Source organism: Triticum aestivum, chromosome 2A, assembly GCF_018294505.1.
Source record: "Triticum aestivum cultivar Chinese Spring chromosome 2A, IWGSC CS RefSeq v2.1, whole genome shotgun sequence".
Taxonomy (NCBI): domain Eukaryota; kingdom Viridiplantae; phylum Streptophyta; class Magnoliopsida; order Poales; family Poaceae; genus Triticum; species Triticum aestivum.
Genome location: NC_057797.1, coordinates 720,382,968 through 720,388,871, shown reverse-complemented (window position 1 = coordinate 720,388,871; position 5,904 = coordinate 720,382,968). Strand labels below are relative to the sequence as shown.

The 5,904-nt window shown below is 49.4% G+C and overlaps 1 pseudogene; it reads right to left on the bottom strand.

The window, feature by feature from the left end:
• Positions 1-1,549: 1,549 nt before the first annotated feature.
• Positions 1,550-4,454, bottom strand: LOC123186196 (putative pentatricopeptide repeat-containing protein At3g11460, mitochondrial; annotated as a pseudogene).
• Between the last annotated feature and the right edge of the window lie 1,450 nt (positions 4,455-5,904).

Genomic DNA, 5,904 nt, shown 5'->3' with positions numbered 1-5,904 from the left:
ATCCAGTTGAAGATGCTTTTAGGGCCGGTTCTGGTGCGTGCATGTCCCTGCTCCGATGGTAAGCAATAACGCAGGTTGACAAGTTCTGAAAAAAAAGACGCCGATATCCACCACACGTGTGGCATAATAGGCATTCGCTCACACACCGTGTGTGACATGAGCAGGGGGCAGCCCACACGGGCTGTGTGTGGGCAAACAGTAGAATTGCCCACACGTGTGGGCACAACTATTTCGCGCCACGTGCCCAACAAGTACTACTCATCCCCGTCTCGTGTGTGTGGCACGAAGCAAATATGCCCACACGTCCTAACGCGGCTATATTAGGTACCCGCGGGATGACGATTTAGTTGCCATCCGGGATGGCAGATGTAGTTATCCGGGATGGCAAATATGGTTGTAAAAGCATGGCAACTCTCTCTGTTTTGGTTAACTATAGTTTCCATGTCTAATTTATGATAGTTGTCGCGTGTAATCAAATCATAGTTGTCGTGTGTGATTAACTACTTACCACATATGGTCAAACAATAGTTGCCACGTGTGGTTAATCATAGTTGCCATGTATGTTTATCTGATTGTCACGTACGCGCAGCTGCAGTTGCCGTCTAGCAAACGAATCATAGTTGCCATGTACGCGCAATTGTAGTTGCCATCCAACAACGTACGACTGTCGTGTGGGCGAAAAGCAGTTCGCCCACACGCGCGTGGACTAGGTGGTGGTTGTGTGGGCAGAAACTAGTTCGCCCACACAGCGCAGCTGTCAACTGTGTGTTGTGGGGCGTGTGGGCGACCTCTCCAACGCCCACACACCGGCCTTGTCCTACGTGGCACGCAAAAACTGCCTCGGTGTGTCAAGATTTGTGCAAATTTAACTAGACGGTGATCCAAGCATGTGGGCGAGTTGCAATGTTGTCACACGTGTGGGCGTTAGTGTTTTAAGAAAAAACATAGGTTGACAGATATGGACATCACACTGTCAATGGTGATATACATCAACGGAGTGGATCAGCGTGCAACTTAACAGGTGAGCAGCTGCAACAGGGCCTACTCACTGACCTGTCCTTTTGCATCCAAGCCCAACTCAAACTGAGCTCAACCAACAAACAGCGGGATAGTGTAATATAATTTTGCGAGAATGGCATTTTGGCTCTGGGCCTTCATGGAGGCCGATTGTTTGAAAAAAAACTCAAAATTCAAAATTTTGGTTTTGAAAAAATCTGAAAAAAAAAATTTGTACAAGTTAATAAGGATGTGAGGTTTATGTGTGTAAAATTTCAGAATGAAACACGTTGAAGTGCAATCTGTACAAAAAAGACAAATTCATGGTCTGGAAGGATGAATAGTATCATGTGTTAAAAAGCCTCAAATTTGTCTTTTTTGCACAGCCCTCATTTCAACGTATTTCGTCCTGAAAATTTACACGCTATGCCTTTATCTATCTCTGTATTTTTTTCAGAATGTTTTGAAATGTAAAAATATGAATTTTCATGAATTTTGAATTTTGCATTTGTAGGCCTTCATGGAGCTCAGCCTCCAAAAGCAATTTCCGTAATTTTGCTCCTTATCAAAACAAAGACCAAACGGGATGTAGCTCGTGAAGCTGCATTCCTAGTCTTCCTGATCCTGGCAATCATCGGTACATTAGCATGGCAGAAAATGTTCCTACCTAACAGTTGCACTTGCAATGACAAAGACTGTTTTTTATCTTCTTGTTTGCAGCACGACATATATTCACTGTCGGCTTGTATCAACAGCCCACACCCGCGAGTATGAAAACATTTATTTCCATATTTCAGTGAAACTTTCCGCCACCTCCCTCTATAACATCTGTATGCAATTGCAGTTTATCATCTTCTTCAACAAAGATTCGTTGATATACACCACTAAACTGAACGATGCCAATCTATTGGAGAACTCGGGTGTTTCTGGTGTACTCTGAACCACCTCTGGTTAAAATCTGCACTTGTCACACCTCTGAAATCAGGATATTCTACAATTAGTTATCAGCCATTGAACCAGGAGTACAAGACCAGCCTGTCGGGAAACTTACAGTTTGGTCAACTCATTGGCCAGCATTAGGACAAGAGTCTTCGGATCTGAACCACAGGTTCTACTCAACACATCGTAGCCCGATCTTTACATAGTTGAGCATCACAGTATGTGGGTACTGGGTGTCTCTGATGTTGTTTGTCCAGTCCCTAATGTCCCCATACCTCCAGTACTACGTGATATTAGTGTTGTAATTTTCAGCAATCAAGCATGTTTCATGTCGTACAGAAGATTTGAGCAAAAGCTAGCTTACGAACTATAAATAATGCTTTTGGTATCCAGTGCAACCAGCTAAGCCTTCCTTCACAGTGAAGACCAAATCCAATTATTCATCAGTAATCTTTGCAGGAGCATGCTCTACCCTCGAAGCGATGAAAGCAGCTCAAATCCCTGACAAGAAACACCTGGTTGGCAATTGCAGAGACCATCTTCAGGAACGAGTGGCCGTCCCCACACGCCCTCAGGTTCTTCATCACCACAATCTCAACATCCACTCTGTTCAGCAATCAGCATAGAGAATGGTACGGCGAACTTCTCACTGTGAGTGCCAACCAACGGTACAGCTACCTTCTTGTCAAGCACTCAGTTTTCCCCCATTCCTGCTCTGCCATTCATCTTCTCCTTGACAATCTGCTCAAGTTCAATCACAAGCACGTAAATTCTCTTCGCCTGTGGATGCGAGTTGTCGTCGTCCATTAACAGGTGAACTCTCCCCTTGTGTTTTAGGTAGCTACACCGGGCTCCTTCTTCAGCCCAAGCTCTGTCATCATGGCACGCACCCTTGCAACACCATCCTGTTGTCCACTGTCAGTGTACATGTTAGCCATGAGCACGTAGTAGCCCACATTGCTTGGTTCGAGCATAATAACATGCTTGAAAGCCTCCTCCCCTGTCTCCACATTTTTATGTATCTTGCACGCCCCAAGAAGGGCACCCCACACAGAACCGTCGGCTGGCATGGGCATCGACGAGATGAGCTCTCGTGCCTCCTCGAGATGGCCCGCCCGTCCAAGAAGGTCCACCATGCAGGCGTAGTGCTCCAGTGTAGGCTGCAGCTTGTAGGTGCTCTCCATTGCAAAGAAGTACTTGCACCCCTCTTCATACTTCCCGGCGTGGCTGCACGCCGACAAGAGCGCGACCATTGCGACATTATCTGGCCGTAAGCCTTCTGACAGCATCCTTTGGAAGAGATTAATGGCCATGTCACCATGTCCATGCATGCCATATCCGGTGATCAGCGCCGTCCACGACACGATGCTCTTCCTGGGCATTTCGTCGAACAGCTGCTGCGCCTGGGGCAAGCTGCCGCAGCGTGCATGGAAGTTGATAAGCGCGCTGCAAAGCTGCACATTTCCACGAAACCCCGGGATTCTCTCCCGCACATAGCGATCCACGTGCAGGCCAACAACACGCGCGTCAAGGTGTGCGCAGGAGGAGAGCACGCCCACGAGCGTCAGAGCGTCTGGTTCCACACCATGGCCACGCATGCGGCGGTAGAGCTCGAGGGCGTCCACAGTGAGACCATTCTGTGCGTGCGCCGAGAGCACGGCGGTCCATGAGACAAGATCACGGGAGGCCAGCGGCATCTCCTCAAAAACCTGCCGAGCAAGAGGGGCGCTGCTGCGGCCATACACAGATATGAGGCAGTTGGCCACGGTAGTCCCGGAGGCGAGTCCCGTTCGAGCCGCCAGGGCGTGGAGCTGCGGCACGACGGTGGTAGGAGCGGCCGGGAGCAGCGTCAGGAGCGTGACGGCGTCGAAGTGGACGCCGGCCACGTGCACGCGCATGCGGCGGAAGAGGGCGAAGCAGGCAGGGGTGAGGGCGTGGAGCGCGCATCCGGAGATGAGGGAGTTGAAGGCGGAGAGGACGGTGGCTGGAGGCGTGGACGCAGGGGGCATTTCGTCGAGCAGCCGCCGCGCGCAGCGGAGGAGGCCCAGGCGGGAGTAGGAAGAGAGCAGCGCGGAGAGGAGGTACGCGTCGGAGGCAGGGAGGAGGCCGCGCTTGGCAGCGAGCGCGTGTACCTGCGCGACGCCGGAGGGGAGGGAGAGCGCCGCGCAGCAGATGGCCGCGGATGGCAGCGCCATGGCGTGCGGCGGCGGCGAAGGGTCGGCATGGCGTAGGACCGCAAGGGCCTCCCGGTGCCTTCGGAGGCGCGTCAGGGTGCACACCCGCGCGTACCATGGCTCGGTGGGGTCAAATTCGCCGGCGACGGCGGCGGAGGTGGACTGCTCGGTCGCCTTGGCCTTGGTTGGGTGCGGAGGTGGAAGATGGTCATGCATGTAGCCCATCGCTAGAACTGGGGCCGGTTTGTCAGGCATGGGCTACACGAATGCGTTCTTTCGGCTAGTGTAGTGTTCGTCTGCAAAAAGTTTCAGAAAATGGTGTGTACTCGAAAAGAAAGCCTATTGATTTTCTCTTAAGTCAAACGATGCATACTTTAATTGTGTTTACAGGAGCAAGTATAGCACCAAATAGAGATATCATATGGAGAAGGGTGTTTCGATGCCCAGGACCATATGATCTGAACGTTTGCGAGAGGTTTGAGATACAAATTTGGAGATGCCCTTAATTTGCTATTAGAGTTCTTGATCATTCTTTTTATGAACTTATAGTCAAACCTTACAACATTTGAGTTCTGAAAAAAATGCCTTCTGACAAAGTTTTATCCAAAACACACTCAACCAATGCGAGTTTTGACAAACACATGTGCAAGGCATATAAATTATAGTTGACTTTTTACTCACAAGTTGTTTCTAGATATCATGAGTATCCAGATGAGTTTTGTAGGGATCAAGAGTTGTCATGGTCTATACCATCTTAGAGCAACTTCAACGACTCGTTATATTGCTGATGATCATAATGCATATGGAGCGCGCTTCATATGGATACAGAGGCTTCCGAATTGTCATAATGTTTGATGGCAACTCTATTCCCAAGGTCATGCTCGAAATTATGATAAGCATTCAGGCAGATATCTACGCGGATGTCCCACATATAATGCTTATCATAATTTTGAACAACGACATCCATTTTGACAGCGAGGGTGACTGAATTTTGGTGGCGACTCAGTTCCAAGGGCGACGACGAGATCGTTTTCACTCCCCACAACGGTAAATGTTTGCTAACCATTTGGAGCCACATACGGTAATCCTTGCGGATATCCTTATGTTTCTCCCCAAATGGCTGGTATAATTTTTACTAGTGGTTATCCTCCTTCGAGAACAACACCAAGTTCGTCGACAGTGATGGTGGAGATTGTGGGCGGCTAGAAGGGAAGAGGGGCTTCATAGATACGAGAAGCGGGGAAACTTGGCGAGAGCCGGGAGGCGTTGGGGGTGCTGGAACTTTGATGCCGACTTGGTGTTGTCACTCCATGTCCAACGTTCAACATCTTATACAGGTTGACAATACGTGCTTGGTTGAGATCAATGGCGAATTTACCAAGGGTGCTTTAATCGACCCGAACTTCCACTCCAGCGCTGCAAAGTTATTTTCTACTACTAGTCTCAATGCGGAGCCCGTCCACTTATCAGCCTAGTCCAACACATGTTCGCACGACACAGGCAGCCCCGCCCCCCTTCCATTTTCTTTCTAGATTCGCCACTTGTTGGGATCATCGTTTCCAGCATCTCTTGGCTACATCCGGTCATTTCTCGGTATAGTTACAACGCCCCCCTTACTCTAGTGATGCATGACTGGTGCAGCATCGAGCAAAGCTCACGGCACGCTAGCGGAAGGAGCAGGTCAGGGGCAGCGACAAATACTTCTTGGGCTCATTTGCAATTTTTATTTTCCTGAGGTTGTTCTTGTACAGTCTTTGAATTCTCTTGTGTTTAATGGGATACGAGTCGTGAGCGC